Raw genomic sequence first — 20,546 nt, forward strand, 5'->3', positions numbered from 1 at the left:
ATAATCCTGATCACAGGATTTTATAATAATGTAAGGAATCAACATAATTTTAGTTTTAAGGATTAACTGGAGTTAGGGTTTAGCTTCTTCCAAATAAAAATTACTTGATTCTGAATAAACTGAACACCTTAATATATTTAATATGAAAAGAAAACCAACATAAGAAAGCCGAAGTTGGATAGGGAAGAATGCCCCACATAGAGGGACTGAATGTAAGAACTGAACTCAGGACTAAAAATTCTGAATTCTAAACATAAATAAGCCAGTGATTCAAGTCAACATTTCTTATCTCAATCTTCTCAACCACGAATTGGTGTAAATATTCAAATGTAAGCCATAAAATGTTTGAAACAAAGAATTAAATCTTTTTTTTTTTTTTTAGTTAAAGAAAATGAATTCATTATCCTAACCTGGTACACACACAGATAAATCCCAATGGCCTGAAATCAGTACCGGTAAGTGTGGTAACTTAGATTGAATGTAGGTAGGAGGTGGTATATTAATACCAAGGATGTAAGGTTAATCATAGCTGAGTGCATAAAGAGGTTTATGCTGTCAGCACTGTCCTAACAACAGGAAATTAAATTTCAAGGAGGATACAACACAGCCTTAAAAAGTTCAAGCTCAAAAGAAATATTAACTATAAAAAACAGTAAAAAAGTAGTTATCTTTTATGAAATATGATTTATATTTAATCATTCTCAAGTATTTCTAGTAAATACTTCGCTCCTACTTTAACCAACAAGACTACGGCAGAGTTGTAAATAGCCTAGCTAACCACTGAGGGAGTATTCAAGCACAGAATAGTCAAACCTAGGTGAGCATTTTTTCTGTTTTTGTTCATTTTTCCTTTTCTGTGTTTAAGGAAATTCTATCAAAATAGTGCCTACTAGGCTAACAGAACAGACCTTAGAGACTACACAACATAGAATAAAATGATTTTATAAAAAGTAGTTCAGGAAGTATACCAAACAACCAAAATAACAGCTGTAAAGGTGAGGTGGTGGTGAACAGAAGCAAAATGTTTGTATTCAACTGAAATTCAGCTGGTATTAGTTGAAATTTAATTACCATCAAGTTGAGATATTAACTGCAATTTCCAGGATAAGAAAAAAAAAAAAAGAAAAGCAAAGAAATGTGAAGGAAATGATACATACAGAAGGAAAAAAATACATCAATCTCCAAAATAGGCAGAGAAATTGAGAAACTTAAAAGATATGAAACAGAGAAAACAAATAGCTAAATAGCAGAAGTCCTTCCTTATAAATTACTTTAAATGTAAATGAATTAAATAAAGGCACAGTGATTCAAGCCAGTAATCCCAGAACTCAGGGGGATGAGGCAGGAAAATGGCAAATTCAAGGCCAGTTTAGGCTACAGACCCTGTCTCTAAAAACAAAAGCAAACAAAAAAACAACATATGAAACTAACGGGATATAGCTCAATCTGTACTGAGAGGAAACTTTATGACTATGAACACCTAGGCGTGGTAGTGCACGCCTGTAATCCCAGCATCTGGCAGGCTTAGGCTTAGTCTAAAATAGCCCTTCCAAAACTGTCTCACACAAGAGAAGGAAAAAATAAAGAGGAAAAAAAAAAAGATAAAGACAATTCAAATCAATAACCTAAGTTTATACCTTAAGGAGCTACAAGGAAGGGAGCAATAAGATCAGGGAAGAGACAAAGTAAAATAAAAAACAGAAAAACAATAGCCAGAATTGATAAAAACCAAATTAGTTATTTGAAAAGAAAAAAAATCAGTACTGGAGCATGGCTCAAGCAGGAGAGGACCTGCTTTACAAGTGCAAAGCCCTGAGTTCAAATCCCAGTCCCATCAAAACAAAACAAAACAAAACAAAACTTCCTTGCAGGAGGAGTGGCTCCAGAGGTAAAGCGCCTGCCTTACAAGTGCAAAGCCCTGAGTTAAAACCTGAAAGAAAACACACAAAAAAATCAACAGAATTGATTAATTTTAGTTTAACTGAACAAGAAAACAATGAAGATTCAAGTTACTAAGTTCAGAAATGAAAGTAGAGATAATTCTACAGATCTTAAAAATAAAAAAGGATTGGGCTAGGGATGCAGCTCAGTAGTTGAGTGTTTGCCTAGCATGCAGAAGGCCAAGTTTGATCCCCGGTACCACCAAAAAAAAAAAAGAAAAAAAAGTGAAAAATAAAAAGCATTGTAAAAGAGTATAAACAACTATATACCAACAAATCTAAAAACCCAGATAATTTAGACAAATTCCTAGAAATATAAAATACCAAAACTGATTAGAGAAGAAACAGAAAACTTGAACAGACCTGTAACAGGAGATTGAACAGACAAAAATTTTCCCAAAAAGAAAACCTTATGAATAAATGAAGAGGGTAAAGGAGGGTGAATATGGTTATTTTCTATACATGTATGAATATGGAACACTGAAACCTGTCAAAATCATTTTAAGAAAGGGGAGGAGGAAAAGGAAGAATAATAGAGGGAATGAATCACACCAGGGTACATTATATGCATATATGGAAATGTCACAATGAAACCCCCTATAAAACTAATACATACTAATAAAAAGTTTAAAAAAATAAAATTTTAAATTAAAAAAAAAAAAGACCCCATAAACACACGACATAACAGGTAAATTCCACCGAACAGTTAGAAAATGTAAGGTGTGGGCCTGGGGAGTGGCTCAAGTGGTAGAGTGCCTGCCTTGCACTCTACTTTGTGAGGCCCGAAGTTCAAACCCCAGTACCGCCAAAGGAAAAAAAAAATGGCGACTCTCATTTCCCTACTATACACTACCAAGACAAAAGCAAGTTACCTGACCTTCCAAAAAGAAAATAAGGATATTAGGAGAGAGAGAAAGAGAGAGAGAGAGAGAAATTCCCCTTAGCTGGCATGGTGATTTGCTGAAAATTTCTCCTTTGATACATAGCAATTCAATAAAAAGAAAGAGGAAATAAAAGTTTAAAGTTTAATTAAAAAAAAAAAAAAGAAAATGTAAGGTGTGATGCCAAGGGCCTAGTTTCAGCCACTTGGGAGGGGCAGGAAGATTGCTTGAATCCAGGAGTTTCCCACCAGCCCACACAACATAACAAGACCCAGCGTCAAAAAAAAAAAAAAAAAAAAAAACCACACACACACACAAACAAAAAACCTACAAAAATTGTCAGGCGAAAGTGGCTCACACCTGTAAGCTACAGAGTTTGGGAGATCCTATCTCAACCTCAATCAACAGCAGGGTACAGGCCTACCATGCCTGTCATCCCAAAGTAACACTGGAGGCTGAGATAGCAGGAGCATGGTTCCAAGCCAGCCTCAGCACAAACAGTTTATAAGACCCCTTCTCAACGGAAAAAAGCTGGGCACTGGAGGCACACACCTGTCATCCCAGCAACAGTGGGAAGCTTAAAATAGGAGGATCACCCTCCAGGGTGGCTGGGGCAAAAAGGAAGACTCCTATCTCCAAAATAACCAGAGCAAAAAGGGCTGGAGGCATGAGCACCTGCCTAGCAAGTACAAAGCTGACTTCAAACCCTGATCCTGCCAAAAAACAAACAAAAAAATTTACTTTCCGGGCAGTACTGGAGCTTGAACTCAAAGTCTCGCACTTGCTAGGCAGGCACTCTATCATTTAAGCTACAACTCCAGCTCTTCATTTTTTTCTTGTTTCTCCAACTTGATAACTGAAGGTATAGAACAGATCTTCAATTTCTCTATTTCTACAGTACTAGTTTGGTGGTGAATATACAGTAAGCACTCTTGATTATTCATTGACAGTGAATTCAAATTAGTATGCAAAACTTGTATATCAAATGTGCAAAGCAGCCCTATTCACAACAGCTAAAAGATGGAAATAACTGAAATGTCTAAGACTGGATAAACAAACATGGTATATTGATTAAATGTAGTATCATTTAGCCACAGAAAGATAACAGGTGCCAATAAATGCTACGACACATATGAATGCAGAAAACATTATATGAAGTAAAAGTAAAGTTATGTATCATGTTTCTACTTAGAGGAAGTATCTATATTAGGTAAATTCAGAGACAAAAATCAGATTAATATTTTCCAGGGCTTTCAGAGAAGGAAAAGCAAGTAAGAACTGTTTAACAATACAGTGTTTCCTTTTGGGATGATGAAAATGTTTTGGAACTAGAGAAATGTTATGGTTGCAAAATACCATGAATGTGCCAAATACCTCTAAATTGTGCACGTTTTTTTCTTTTCTGTCTTTTTGTTAAAATTGTGCACTTTTAAATCGTTAATTTTGCATTAAGTGAATTTTATGTCAAAAAAAATGCTAGAACAGAACATCTTATGAAAACAATTACCCAAACATTTTAAGTATTTTACTACTTATTCTCTCTCAATTAAACAAAGTAAACTGCCTTAGGTCTAAGATGCTTCTGACATTTTAAATCACACATTTCTCTAGGGAGGGAAAAGTGGGAAAAATGGTATTACAGAAAGCTTCTTAAGCATGACTTACTCACAGACTAAAATCTAAGACATTTTTACAAATCGTATGAAGTGGCTCTTCAAAGTTAGTCAACATGAGCAAGAAGCCAAAGAAAATCTAGAAACTCAGTTATTTCAAGTTACTTGAAATTTTATTCCTAAAAAGCATAATACAAAAATTTCCACTGGATTAGTTCTCATGGTCACTTTTACAAGATAGTTTCAAACTGGCTAAATAACCTGCCTTGTTTCCCACTGTATATACTAGTTCCCTTCTGACCGTGACATCCTATTGTTCTCGTCACCTAGATAGAATTAAAACTTTTTTAGTACTGGAGGTATAGCTCAAATGGTAGAACACTTGTCTAGCAAGCACAAAGCCCTGAATTCAAACCCCAGTTCTGTAAAAAACCAAAACTTTTATAACTCAATAATTGTTTTTTCCTTTATCCCTTAGTCTCCAAATATTATACAGTGCTTGCTCAAAAGAGGTTCCACAGGCAAAGATATTTGAGCTTCACATCATGGCTCTATCACATACTAGCTGTGTAAACTTCTGAAGTAAGCATCCTTTCCTTGCCTCACTGCCTTATTGCCTTAAAAGTAAAATTGGAATAGCCAGTCACACCTCCGTGGCTTGCTGCGAGAATGAAGTGAAACAGTTTGTCCAAAGCTTACAGCGTATTGCCTGTTACATAAACACTCCATAACTGCCATTACTATTTATTAATAGTAATGTACAGGGTACTACAGGCCCTACCCTAGCACAGGCCCTCAATGCTGCCAGATTACATCCACTAGATTATGTATTCATTTCAACTGGCCTTTCAATTGTCCAAATAATTTTGTACATCACTGTTAGATCTACCTTACCTAAATACAAATACATCCTGTTACTCTCCACCTTAAAAACTAATTTCTCTGCTTCCATTATCCTCTATTACCAATGTTTCTCAAGCTTTAATGTGCATCAGAGTCACCTGACATGCTTTTTAAAACTGATCGCAAGAACACCATCCCCACAGAGTTTCTAATTTAGTAGTTCTGGAGCACGGCCTTAGAATTTGCATTTGTAATAAATTTCAGGATGATGTTCATGCTGGTAGTCAAGAAACCACTTTGAGAAATACTATTCTAAAATATAACCCATTTCTGGCAGAGTGTTCAAGTGGTAGAGCGCCTGCCTAGCAAGCACAAGGCCAAGTTCAAACCCTAATACTGCCAAAAATAAATTAAATAAAGCCCCATTCTGCTCCCTAGGCTATTTCTCTCTATTCCTTGATTTCCTTGAATTAATCTTTACACAATCTATATCCAATTCTCCCTCCCACCTTACCTTTGATAGCCAAGACATTTTCTTGACTATTCCAATTATATCAATCCTTTAAGCCTGCTGTTCTCAACACCATCTGTTCATTACAAATACTTGGAAAAGCTTTCAAAATCTAAGGATGAATCTGGACTCAGCAGCTCATGCCTGTAATCTCAGTTCTCAGGAGGCTGAAATAGAAAGATCACAAGGTCAAAGCCAGACTGGGCTATGCATTGAGACCTGATCTCAAATAAATAAATAATAAAAACTATGAATGAGATTTTCTTCAAAACTGCTCTTAGAATAAATTTCCCCAAGTAATTCTAAACAAACAGCCAGAGTTAAAATGTTCTACTTTAGCTTTAATCTCCTTCCCATCAGAATTATGAACAGTCACTGGATTTCCTCCTCTCTAAATTCTTACAGTGAAGCCAGGCATGGCAATTCATGCCTGTAATTCCTGAACTTGGGAGGCTGAGGCAGGGAGGATAGAGTTCGAGGCCAGACTGGCCACATAGTGAGAGCTTGTCTCAAAAACAAATAAGTAAATAATTTCCTAACTGTTCACAGATTTATCAAGTTTGTATTTCACTATGTATCAAATTATTACTCTCTTATCTTTCAAGTCTTGTTTCTCCAATTTGATCAATGAAGGTGAAGGGCATAGTTTCATTTCCTATACTCCTATAATACTAGCATAGTGATGAATATACAGTCCTTCACTGACTGTGGATTCAAATTAGAATTCAGAGCCTTAAAATATTTCAAATATATCCAATTCCAGAAACCATAACTCTCTCCTTTTTTAAATATAGTTCTGCTCATTTTAATGAGTCATTTAACCTCTTCTTTCCCCAATGAATAAGCTGGAAAGAAAAATACTAATGTATCAAAATGCTGTAATAAAATGATTAATAGCATCATAAATGGCTTCACAAGTTGCTTCCTTAGAGCAAAAAGCCTTTTCTAACCTGATTGAAAACTGTTTCAAAACAGTTAAAGAGAATCAAAGCACATGTGTACTTTAAAGATGTTGAAGCTCTGAATATTTCTATGATTTGTTTTCTAAATAGATGTGCATTCTTTAAGCCCTGAATCACCAGATGAATATTAATCTGTACTTTTAGTTTTTACATAACACTCCACTCTAGATTTATAAATATACCACCACATGAAAGCAGAATTCCACTGCTGCTTTATGGCATTAAAAAGTAACAGATTATCTTCACTGTGCAAAAAAAAAACACATTTAAGATACATTTTAATGCAGCTAAATGTGTGCTCACTAAATATAGGCTATGTCACCATTATTTTTGAATTGATCAATTTCCATCTGGAATGCAAACATAACAAATTTGCTAGTAACTAAAGCCACGTGTGGTATGGTAGCACCCCCCTCTAATTCCAGTATTGGGAGGCAGAAGAAGGATGGAGAGCTGGAGGCAAATCCAGGGTACAAAATGAGACCCTGTCTCAAAAAAAAAAAAAAAAGAAAAATTTGCTAGTAACTAAAAATCCAGTGGCACCTGGTATTTGAAAAATCCAGTGGCACACTAACTCAACTCTTCAGACATTAAGAATTGACCAAATATTTTAAGAAATATAGCAACTTAATAGTCTACTTAAGATTCTAGAACTACGAAATTACAATATCGTCATTACTTAAAATGAAAAATATAGTGCAGTTATATCAGAAATAGTACTACAAAATTAAGTACTGGTGGCTCACACTCATAATCCTAGCTACTTGGGAGGCTGAGAGTGGGAGGATCATGGTTTGAGGCCAGTCCCAGCAAATAGTTCAAGAAGCCCCATCTCCAAAAGAACCACAACAAAATGACTGAAGGTGTGGCTCAGAACACCTGCTTGGCAGGTGTGAAGCCCTGAATTCAAACTCCAGTCCCACAAACAAAACAAAACAAAACAAAAACCAGACTACACTGGGAGTCAGGAGGCCTGGACTGCAGTCTGACTCACTAACTAGCTATACAATCTAGGTGTGCAAGTCACCTAGCCTTTCTATATTTAAGTTGCCACAGCTGTAAAATCAAAGGGTCTAACTAGATCATCCCCATGGTTTGGTTTTTTCTTTTTAGCTTAATGATTTCATAATCTATGAAACTTAAGAAACAAGCATTAACAAGATGGAACCCATTAAAGGCAAAGTGAGCTTGCATATTGATTGATTTGGAGAGCATTTCTCTGGAGAATTTAAGTACTTTCACACACTTTGAGTCTTTTATTATTTAACTAAGTGAAAAACAAAACCCACCAAATGCAGTGTTCCTGAAGCATTCTTGCATCATAGCCTAGATAACCAGCATCTTCAGATGCTATGATGCCAATTAAGGTTAAGATGTTTTAGGAAATAAAAGGTGTCCTATGAGGATAGGACAGTTATAAAGCCAAATGTAAGAGGATTCTAGCTAACAATTAGTATATAAACTATGTGAGAGAAAATGTCTCAGGACAGCATTCTATTACTTTTAGAATCGAGACTCCCTGCCTGAGTCAGAACTGGAAATAATAACACGACTATGGCAGTATGCTTGTATCTCTTCCTTCCATCTTTGCCAGCTCAATCTTCTGAATAGTCTTCATCAAGTGTAAAAGGAAGAAGCAAACACTGCAGAGGGCAGACAAGAAATCTGCATAAGTGAAACCCTGCACAACAAAATCAAGTGGCAAGGCCCTTAACTTTAGTGAATTTAGATCTCCTATCAAACCCCTTTACCCACTTATGGCTGTCATATAGCTAGTATCACATTTGGCTCATTCTTCCTAATGCTCTAATACATACAAAGAATTAAGCACTTGCCAATTAATACCTAGTGACCTAGTATCTATCTTTTTGTAAAGGAAAATCAGACTCTGAAATGGACTGGATGAAAAACATCCAAGAATGGTAGGAAAATCTCATTCAAAAACCAACCTAGGAGCTGGGCCTGTTGGCTCAGAACTGTAACTTTAGCAACTCAAGAGGCAGAGAGCAGGAGGATTAAGGTTCGAAGCCAGCACCCGGCAAATAGTTCGAAAGACCCTATCTCAAAAAAATCCATCACAAAAAAGGGCTGGCGGAGTGGCTCAAGCCTTAAAAGCGTCTGCCTAATAAGCATGAGGCCCTCAGTTCAAACCCCAGTACTGCAAAAAAAAAATATATATATATAGGGTACACAGTGGCAAGGAATCATGTCCATCAGCACCAAGCTGCAGAATAAAGAACATGTGATTGAGGTCAAGTTCAAGTTCCCTGGTAGTGAGAAGATCCACATCTCAAAGAAGTAGGGCTTTACCAAGGGCTTTTTTTGGTGTTAACTGGCATTTGAACTCAGGGCCTCACACAGAGTAGTCAGATGCTCTAACACCTGAGCCACCTGGCCAGCCCATTTTTGTGTTGGGTATTTTTGAAATAGTCTCAAGAACTATTTGCCTAGGTTAGCTTTGAACCTCAATCATCCTGAACTCTGCCACCTGAGTAACTAGAATTACAGGCATGAGCCACCAGTGCCCAAATGGGCTTTACTGAGTTTAAAGCAGATGAATTTGAAGACATGGCTGTGGGGTCAAATATATCTCTAACTGTGGTCCCCTGGACAAGTGGTGAGCCCTGTCCTATGAGGGCTTCCCACTGTGCTGTTGTCTCCTTAATCACCTTACTCATGCTCAAGTAAAAATTTCCAAGGCTGGGGACTTGGCTCAGTGGTGAAACACTTGCCTAGCAATCATGATTTTAGTCCATGCACAAAAATTAAAAAAAAAACAAAAAAAAAACTTTCATAAAGAATTTCATTTATTTTAGTTTCTTAGGGAAAAAAAGGCTTATTAACATTTTTATAATAATGTTTGTTTCTGAGACAGGGTCTCACAATATAGCCCAGGCTGGCCTAAAACTTTCCATCCTCCTGCCTCAGTTTTCTGAATGCTGAGATTACAGATGTGGCAGCACATCTAGCTGATAGAGTAAAATTTAATAGAACTGATCAAGATATAGGGAGATAGCTCAGTGATAAAACAGGGCCTGAGTTCAATCCCCATCACTGTAAAAAAAAAAACAAAACCAAAAAAATAGATGGTTCACCATAAGCCAAAATAAGAATACAGGCAGAGTTCTTACATCTTTTACAAAATTAACTAAAATCATAAACCTAAAAGTAAAATGCAAAATTATAAAAATTTTCAAAAACAGCATAAGAAAAAATCTTGGGCTCTGCAATGAATTTTTATTTTTTGCCAGTACTGGGGTTTGACTTCAGGGCCCCATTCTTGCTAGAGAGGTGATTTACCACTTAAGCCATTCCACCAGCCCTTTTTTGTACTGAGTATTTTTCGAGATAGGGTCTCACGAACTATTTGCCTTCAAAGTTTGATCCTCCTGATCTCTGCCTCTTGAGTAATTAGGGTTACAGGTGAGCCACCAACGCTGGGCTGCAATGAGTTCTTGGATGCAACACCAAACACACCATTGCAACAAAAAATGGATAATCAGATTTTATTAAAATAAAAAGCTCCATGCAAGGCACAGTGGCTCACATTTATAATCCTAGCTATCTGGGAGGTGGAAACAGGAGGAGCATGGCTTCAGAAGCCAGCCTAGGCAAAAAGTCAATGAGACCCTTCTCACAACTAAGCTGGGTATAGTGGCTCACGTTTATAATGTCAGCTACTCAGGAGGCAAATGTAGAACCACCAAGGTCTGAGACCATCGGAGCAAAACACATGGCCTTACCTCAAAATACACTAAAAGCAAAAGGACTGAGTTTTGCTCAAGTGGTAGCACTTGCTTAGCAAATGTGAGGTTATGAATTCAAGTCCCGGTACCTGAAAAAAATAATTAAGTAAAAAATAAAAATAAATTAAAAACTTTGTACTAGGAATCACATTGTTAGTGGTAGAAAGAGACAAGTCATAGACTGGAAGAAGATATGAGCAAAAAAAAAATCCATGCAATAAAGGATTTTTTTTTTTTTTTTTTTTTTTTGTGGGACTGGGGTTTGACTCAGGGCTTCATGCTTATAAAGCAGGCACTCTACCACTTGAGTCACACCTCTAGGCCATAATGAAGGTTTTTTTGTTTTTTCTTTTTTGGGGGTATTGGGGCTTGAACTCAGGGCCTACACCTTGAGCCACTTCACCAGCTCTTTTTTTGTGATGGGTATTCTCAATAGGGTCTCACGAACTATTTGTCTGGGCTGGGTTTGACCCTCGCTCCTCCTGATCTCCGCTTCCTGAGTAGCTAGGATTACAAGTGTGAGCCACCAGCACCCGACTATAATAAAGGATTTATATCCAAAATATACAATAAGGTAGACTAAAACTCAACAACAACAACAAAAAAACCAACCCTTGGATGTGGTGGTGCACTCAGGAGGCTGAGGACAAGAGGATTCTGAGATCTAGGCCATTCTAGGCTACAGAGCAAGACCCTTTCTAAAAAAGAAAACCCAATTTTTAAAAATAGATGAGCTGGGTGCCAACAGCTAGCTACCTGGATAACAGATGAGGATCATCTCTGTTCAAGGCCAGCCCTAGCAAATAGTTCACAAGACCCTATCCTGAAAATACCCAACACAAAAAAGGGTTGGTTTGCCAGATGTCTGTAATCCTAGCTACTCAGAAGGCAGAGATCAGGAGAATAGCAGTTCAAAGCCAACCCAGGCAAATAGTTTGAGAGACCCTATCTCGAAAAAACCCTTCACAAAAAAGGGCTGATGAAGTCGCTCTAGGTATAGGCCCTGAGTTCAAACCCCAGTACCTTCCACACCCCACCAAAAAAAGGGACAGGTGGCGGCTCAAGTGGTGGGAGTGCCTGACTAGCAAGCATGAGGTCCTGATTTTAAAACTCCAGTACTGCCAAAAATAAAAAAATAAAATACCTGGACACCTCACAAAGACATATAAATGGCAAATAAGCATATGAAAAGATGTCTGATATGTCTTAAGCAACCACAAATTAAGACAGGGAGATACCATAAAATACCTATTAGATAATGGCTAAAATACAAAAAAATAAGAAAGACAATACAAAATTCTGTTGTAGATGTGGAGGAAAAGAGGAACTCTCATTCATTGCTGGTGGGAATGAAAATTAGTACAGTCACTTTGAAAGACAGTTTAGTAGTTTCCTATAAAACTAAATAGTCTTACCATATGATACAGCAATCACACTCCTAGATAATTACCCAAAGGAACTGAAAACCAAACATTCACACTAAAACTTGTACACTCATTTTTATAGCAGCTTTTTTTTATAATTACTAAAAACTAGAAGCAACCAAGATATCCTTCAAAATATAAAATAATAAACAATGGCAAGTTCTTATCTAATGGAAATTTTTTAAGCAATAAAAAGAAATGAGCTATCAAGTCACCAAAAAAAAAAAACCAAAAGAGCCTTAAACACATACTGCGAAGTGAAAGAAGTGTCTTTAAAAGCTATGTATTATAAGACACCAACACACGACATTTTGGAAAAGGCAAAACTTTAAAAACAAAAAAGATTAGTGGTTGCCTGCGATTCAAGGAAGAGAGATGAGACGGAAAGGTAAAACATGTTGGATTTTTAGAATGGTGAAACTATCTTGTAAGATGCTGTAATGGTGGATATTTGTTACTACATATTTGTCAAAACCCACAAAACTATATAAATACAATAGAAAGAGTGCACTTTAAAGTAAAACTATGGACTATAGTTAATGATAATGCACCAATATTGTTTCATTAATTGTAAAAAATATACAACAGTAATGCAAGGTGTAATAATAGCTGGAACTGTTGGGAACACGGCGTACAGAACTCTTCTATCTGCTCAATTATTCTGTCAATCTAAAACTATTCCAAAAAAAAAATCTTTTTTTGGCTGTACTGGGGCTTGAACTTAGGGCCTCACACTTACTAGGCAGGCACTCTTACCACTTGAGCCATTGCACCACTGGAAACTATTTGCCAAGGGCTGGCTTTGAACAGTGATCTTCCTGATCTCTGTCTTCAGAGTAGCTAGGATTACAGATATGAGCCACTGGCAACCAGCTAAAATATAAAATTTTAAAGTTCATGCTCACTGTGCCCTAGACCCTGGATTCAATACCCAGCATGCTCGCGTGCGCGCGCACACACACACACACACACACACACACACACACACACACACTCCACCATATAAAAACTTCAATGGGGCATACATGACCTCAAACAATAGATACTTCCCCATAGAGGACAGAAACTGTACTAAAATGAAAACAAAATTTTAATCCCTGGCACTGGTCATTCCTCTGACCATTTGCATCTACATCAAAAAGTGAGCTCTGGGAAATGGACAAGAAATTTAGTTGGGAAGCTGCTTCACCACATCTATGGTTAGTAACTTATCCTATCTGAAATGAAAACTCTAGTGATTATCATAGACATTCAAGCACACACACACACAAAGTGCACTGTTCCTTATGACCAACAAACTATATTTTTGAAACTTTCTTTTTTCTGGTGGTGCTGGGGTTTGAAACAGGGACTCATGCTTGCTAGATAAGTGCTCTATCACTTGAGCTACTTCACCAACCCCTATATTTAGATACTGATCAAGAGGGATGTAAATGTATGATACTTTCATTCAGAGGCCCAAAAGTCCTTTTTCCAGGCTCTAAGAAGTTAAAATGTGTAAGTGACAGAAACCAATGTGGATCCAATACTATTGTTTCCTAGAAAATTTATGGGACATTTTGATGAAGACATCAAACTAGTACTTTGACAGACTTACTCAAGCTCCCAGAGAAGTACTGTACCAAATTCTCTTTGGTAACAAAAGCAATGGATATTTTTTTACCCAGCTTTTCTTGGCCATACCTCCATTGTGACAGATAATTTAAAAAAACAATTTCTAACTGGACACCAGTGGCTCACATTCACTGAGAGGATCACTGTTCCAATCCAGCCTAAAGAAAAGGTTTGCAATATCCCATCTCAGAGAGGGGGGAAAAAATTGGGCATGGTGAAGTGCAACTTGTCATCCTAGCAAAGGCAGGAAGCTTAAAACAGTAGAATCATAGTCCAGGCCAGCCTGGGCAAAAAGCAAGCAAGGCCCTATCTCTGAAAAATAAAGAGAGCTAAAGGTATGCCTCAAGCATATAGCATCTGCCTCACAGTGCAAAGCCCTCAGTTCAAATCTTACTACCATCAAAAAACAATTTAAAAAAAATATATATATATACAACTCCCATCCCTAGCACCCCAGCCCCTACCAAAATCACACTGCCTGCTTGAAGCTTCTGGGTGAAGGATCGACTACAGCAGTATAGGGATAGTCCATTTGTCTTCCTACCTCACCAGAACATTCCTGCTGTAGACAAAATATGATTCTTTTCTATTCAGATGGCTCTCTCTTCAGGTCATTTCTGGCATACCACATTATTGTTACTTTACAGTTTCTCACAGATGCCTGGGTCTTTCTGGTCAATGGTAAGTGATGGCTACTATAACCTCAGCAAGTAATGGTCTTTTCCAGTTCAGTAAATCCAATAGCTGTCCTCAGGATTTATTAGGATCCAAACTTCTCCAGCACCCCCTTCCCAATGAAAAGTATCCAAACTGAAAAGTGCCTAGTATGTGCACATATTAAGATGAAAACTAACCAACAGCAATACAAGTAAAGAAAAACCTATGACTGAAAGAATAAATTCAAGTGGGCTTATGAATAGATGAAATTTTTCATCAGAAACTTCTCTTCTACTTTTAAGACATCAAGTCAATAAAGATTTACACTAATGCCACCATGCCCACTTTTTAACACAACTTTCCCCAGCTAGTGGACGATGGTAAGCACTAATAAAAAATGCTTATCAAGTGAATGATGACAATTAAAGATGCAAGAAGGTACCTAATGTTTAGAGTGTTTGAAATAATTTAACAATTATCTTTAACCAATGCTTGTCATCATCCTGTACAACTCAATATAAAAAAGCAAGTTCTTTAGTTACATGTTCACTGATAAAGCTGATATTATACAATCTCAATCTATTGAGGGTTTTTATTTTTGAAAAATAATCTGAATTAAAAGCCACAAAACATGGAAGGGGTGGGAAAGATCTGAAACAGATGATGTCTAATTCTTTTCCTCAGTCCATCTTAAACACAATCCCAATAATGTCAAAATCGAATTTAGTTCTCTACGTCAGTAATCTATAAAACTTAACAGAGTAATTCTGAAGCAAATTCTTTTTTATTCTCCCAGCTTCTCAAAGGTTCTATATTAGACAGAAATGGGTAGGGACAAGTTAGATGTTAAAAGAGAAAAACTATCATCCTACAAACTCAAAAGTTCTTTCAGAAAAACCTACTTTTAAAAAAGGGCTTCTGTCGTGAGTGGCACACGTAGGGCAACTTCATTGCTCTGAGTGTGGAATCAACATCAAGAGATTCTGGAAGCATAATTTTTTGGTATCTGGGCAGCTGGTGATCACTGGGCCTAGCGCCATTTCAAAACAGAAAAAAAAAACAAAACTATTTTTACCTATGTACAACCACTGAAGCAGTTACTATCAAAACTGGCAATATTAAAATGTAGTTATAATGTCATCCTTTTTTCTCAATATAAGGATTACTTGCCCTTATTTGAAACTAAATCCTTATCACTAAAAAAAGAAATATGCTTTAAAAATAGAAACAAGCTCTGGAAGAGTATTTATTTTATTTGAGTAAAGAGCATTGCCTGAACATTTTTTGAACATTTCCACAGTAATTTCTTTCACTTCTGATTTGGTAACACCAAAAAAATTAACCATACTTTGTTCATTAAATGATTCTAATATATGGTATATGGGTATGTATACATAAATAATATACATGTGCACACACACACACATATAAACCTTCCCACTCTCACCTAAAACTTTGAGGTATCAAAAGAGATACATACTGAAAGTATGTATCATTTTTGGATCTGACAAGCAAATTCCACAATAGACAACTGCAAAGATCCTTGGAATGGTCACATATTTTGAGTGGAAGAGGACATGGAAAAGAGTACCATCTCCAACAGTCTCTATTCATTGCATGCAGTTTAGATGAACTTTTTGATCTAACAGATATTATCCTATCGCATATAAAATAAATGGATTAATATTTTATGAGAAGATGAGGGGAAAAGGGAGCTTCTGATAGCTTTATCAAGTCAAGATAATATGATCTCCACTTAAGATTCAAAAGACAATGAAAAATAATGACCCAAGAAAATACAGAAAAGAGGTTAGGAATATATTTAAGATGTTACCACCTTAGAAGAGCCATTTAGAAAGTTAGGTAATCTTACAAAGCATACAACTGTGCTGGGTGCTGGAGGCTCAAACCTGTAATCCTAGTTACTCAGTTAACAGAGATCAGGAGGATCGTGGTTCAAAGGCACCCCCAGACAAATAGTTTGAGACCCTATTTTGAAAAAACCCATCACAAAAAACAGCTGTCAGACTAGCTTAAGTGGTAAGAGCACCTGTCATACAAGCGTGAGGCCCTGAGTTCAAACCCCTGTGCTGCCAAAAAAAAAAAAAAAAAACTATACAACTGTAGCAAAACATAATTTCAACAGTTTTAAAATTTCTTTCAAATTTACCCGAAACTGTAAACCTCTCTGAAAAGTTATGTTAAACTGCAAACTTTGTACCAACTTTTAACACACACAAAAGAAACTATTAAGTCAAATTATTTATACTCTTTTAACACCAGCTACTTGGGAGGTAGAGATAAGAGGATCAAGAATCCATGCTAGCCCAGGAAAAAGTAAGACCCTTTCTCAAAAACAAGCCAGACTTGGTAGCCCATGTCTGTAATTCCAGCTATTTGGGAGCCAGAGGTAGTAGGGTAATGGTTAAAAACCAGCAAGGGCAAAAACTTGAGACCCTATCTGCAAAACAAACAATAATCAAAAGGAAAGTGGGGCACTGATGGCTCATGCCTGTAATCCTAAATAGCTGGGAAGTTGAGATCAGGATTGCAGTTTACTGGTGGAGTGGCTGGCCTGGGCAAATAGTTCACAAAATCCCATCTCCGAAATAACCTGGGCAAAATGGACTGGAGCTGTGGCTCAAATGTTCAAACCTCATTCCTACCAAAAAAAAAAACCCTAAGCAAAAGGACTGGTGTGTGGCTCAATTGGTAGGTGTAAGGCCCTGTGTTCAACCTCCATTACCACCAAAAAAACAAAACAAAACAAAAAAAAAACTGTAGGCAGGTGCTGGTGGCTCACATCTGCAATCATAGCTAATTAGGAGGCAGAGATCAAGATCACCACTCAAGGCCAACCCAGGCAAATAGTGTCCCAGACCCTATCTAGAAACAAACTCATTACAAAAAAGAGCTGGTGGAGTGGTTCAAGGTGTAGGCCCCAAGATCAATCCCCAGTAACACAAAACAAAACAAAAAACCAACTGTAGCTCAGTAGTTTAGTGTGTGCCTAGCATGCAAAAGGCTTTGGGTTCAATTCCTCCTTATCACAAAAAGAAAAAAAAAAACAGTAACAAGAAAGATAACACATACTTATCAGTTACCTATCAGTGACTATTAAAAAAAAAAATAGTAACTCAGAACTGGCGGTATGGCTCAAGTGTTGGAGCATCTGCCTAGCAAGCATGAGGCCCTGAGTTCAAAAACCAGTACCATTAAAAAAATAATAAATAAACAGCTTAGTTGAAAATCTTACATAATAGGTTACATATAACTATTGTTTTAAATCCACAAATATATTAAGTCTTCATCTTTCTTGGTCTTAATTCCTTGATTAATGACTTAAAGACAGAAACTTATTACATTTTCATTTATTTCATAAAATAAATGAAACTTTTACTGTATTCTAAATCTAGTAAGATGACTTATGCTACTGATGATTTTAATCTTAAAATTGCCAAGACTTTCTATTTTATGCTCTAATTTTAATTCTATTTAAAGAAACAGTAATGTTAGTTAAGATTTACATACTTTTTTTTCTTTTGGTGATGCCGGAGAGCAAACCTAGGATTCTCACATGCTAGGCAAGCTATATCCCCAGTTACTATATATATTACTTCTTAAACATTTTTTACATCAATCCTTACCATATACACCAGTATGGTGTATCTGAGAAAAAAACTATTAAATACATCTTGGTCACTCCAAAAAATGAACATATCCTATTTTATTATTACAAGTTTTAAAAAACTATTGATCACTGAATTTTATGCTACTTATGATCAATTTCTAGGTGCTGAGATTGTAGCTTAGTAGTTGAACAGGTGTGTAGCGTGCCAGAGGCCATGGGTTGGATGTCCAGTACTACAAAAGAAATAATAAAATTTGTAGACGTCATTGAAAATTCTGTTGTACACATATGCTTTGGAATATTATCACCCAGTTTTCTTCCTACCTAAAACTTGGTTCCACTAAATTGGTCTACCCTTACTCTGTATGATTAATGACAATAATTCATCTTGCGATTCGAAGTTGCTTCTGTTTAAAATGGCCTGTTATGTAAATACATTGTCCCCCTTAGGATACTGGTAAGAATTTAACTCACTCTACTTATGAAGAAACTGAAGCTCTAGTTTGACTTCCCCAAGGTCAACAGATAGCTAGTGGCACAATCTGGGTTCAATCCCAGATTTATCTACTTCAAAGCCAATACTTCCACTTGACCATAATTATCTCCTTAAAAGATTAAGAGTCAGCGACAGCAGAGAATCTTGTCTCTCCAAATGCTCACCTATCTACTCTAAGACAAGTATCACTATTTGCAATTTAGTCACTGTCAGGTTTACTGACAGGTAAAAAATAGGTAAAGGCGTGCCTCAACATGTCTCGCCTAGAACTCCAGCTATACGATTTTCTCAGCTTTTTTTTTTTTTAAAGTACGTATATCTACAAGATGTTCACCACTGTCAGGTGCTTTTCAGGATTGCACTTTTCTAAGAAAATTTATACCAGGTATGTATCAGGCTGTAGGACATGGCTGAACATGCCATTCCGACACTTTCCCCATGTGTGAAGTATCACTTAGGGACAACCCAGTTCCACGCTTTCTTTTACGGCGTGATGCCTGCCCGCTTGGGGGCCACTCTCCCACAGGATGCCTGGGTGAGGGGAGCAGTAGGAGAGGAGAAGCGCACGGAAGTTAGGCTGAGGGAGGTCTCATTACCCTTTTCTGCCCCTAGCTCTGCCAAGGGCGGCTCCGCTGGTGCCCAGCCGACTCGGAACCCCCGCAACCCGGGAACCCAGGCTCCGTCAAAGCGGGGTGTTAGAGGAAGCGGTTAATGGAAGCCCCACCGAGTCCATGCCCTCTTTTTGGCTCTAGATGGTGGTCCCCCTTTCACAGAGAGCTCTCTAGGTGGAAAACTCCCGTCCGCACGGCCGAAGTCTTCTGCCTCTGAACCGGCACCTCCTCCGTCTCTAGCCGGCCACCCGAAACTCTCCGCCCACAGTGTCCCCAAGTCTCTCCATTCCACCCCCGCAACCTTGCACAGACACACACGCCGGCCTGCGCCCCACCCGGAATTCCGGTGTGCCCCGACCCGGGAAAAGGCCCCCCCCCCCGCCAGTTCTCTCAAACACACACATCCCCTCAGACTCCAGCCTCCCGAACCCCGTCGAAGCCGCAGCAAATACCTGAACCGGCCGTGCTCTGAGGTTCAAATGGGGCGGGCGCGGTCCCCTCCGTTGGTGCGGAGCGCTTCTCTACGTACCCGTAGCGGTGGCTTCTCTTTCCAAGAGCGGGAGGGAGGAGAAGCGGCGAAGGGGAGGGGGAAAGCTAGCAGCCTAGGAGCGGCTGGAGCTGAACCGGAACTACTAGCGCTGGCCCCGCCCACAACTTGGAGCCCACAGAGCACCCTGGCGCTTCTAATGGGACAAACCTTCAGCTGGTGTGGAAAAACTGATACCACCACTTCCAGGTCACCTCACTGCAGCCGCCCCCCCCTCCTTAGCAACAGCGTGGGGTTGCTAAGCGGAAGTGTCCTCCAAGACGCCCACCCCCATTTCTTCTGGGACTATCAGGAGGTTGGTTACGCTCTCCTTTAGCAACACTCTATACCTTCTGCTTATAGTTTTAAACCGAGTAAACGCTTCGCTCCCAGAGACATTAAAACGCACTTGCGGCTTCTCCATTGCTCTCTTCTCCTCCATCAGTCTCAAACAACTATACACACCTGCTACCTCCCGCTGAGTCCTAGGCCTACCCAGTGGCTCCTGTGGTCCATCTCGGGAGTTACTTTCAGGTGGTTTAGCAAGCATCTCCCTCTGATGGATTTCCAATTGTGTTTCAACCAGATTTTTAAAATCTTCAATAAAGTGAAACGTATTTCATGCACTTCGTTCTTCTGTGACAGTCCCTGAAGCCGAATGGTGAGAAAATTGGTTTTTTTCACTCTCTTTTGTAAAGATTGTGCATGTTTGTGTATAAACTGGAAATAAACTAGCTAAATGGAAGAGGCAAACAAAAAATGTGATTTTAATCCTTAAAATAGCAAAAGAAAAGACCAAAATAAGCCTGTTATCATGCTTGGGAAGGAGGAAGAATTTCATCCTCCATTCATAATAAACTTTCAAACCTACACTGTGGACAAGTACCAATAAAGAACCGCATTTAGTCTGTACCAGGGCAATTTGGTATTTGAAAATATTGGGGAAACCACTGTTTGGGGTACAAGTCAATGAAATAATCCTCCTTTTGTGAAAATCACCCAGATTACAGTAATTAAACATTCAGAGAAAAAAAATGAATAAAAATAATTACTTGACTTTCCTATCTTGAATAGGTTTGCTTAAAAGCAGT

General features: G+C 38.0%; 1 protein-coding gene and 1 non-coding gene across 16 annotated transcripts in view; one reads left to right on the forward strand and one right to left on the reverse strand.

The window, feature by feature from the left end:
• The window catches only part of Csnk1g1 (casein kinase 1 gamma 1), a 175,854-nt gene extending 156,276 nt beyond the window's left edge, over positions 1-19,578 (reverse strand). For 5 of the 15 annotated variants that reach the window (XM_074066203.1, XM_074066197.1, XM_074066202.1 and 2 more), the window contains exon 1: positions 19,382-19,574. The gene's annotated coding sequence lies outside the window, so the exon portion shown is untranslated. Of the gene's footprint in view, positions 1-5,791; positions 5,956-19,381 lie in introns of all 15 variants that reach the window. The other 10 variants (XM_020174076.2, XM_020174073.2, XM_074066204.1 and 7 more) reach the window with 8 other exon arrangements.
• On the forward strand, positions 15,099-15,232 carry LOC141421161 (U11 spliceosomal RNA). Its single transcript, XR_012445830.1, has one exon. It is a non-coding gene; the product is annotated as a U11 spliceosomal RNA (small nuclear RNA).
• Positions 19,579-20,546: the final 968 nt, after the last annotated feature.

Source organism: Castor canadensis, chromosome 2 (assembly GCF_047511655.1).
Source record: "Castor canadensis chromosome 2, mCasCan1.hap1v2, whole genome shotgun sequence".
Taxonomy (NCBI): Eukaryota; Metazoa; Chordata; class Mammalia; order Rodentia; family Castoridae; genus Castor; species Castor canadensis.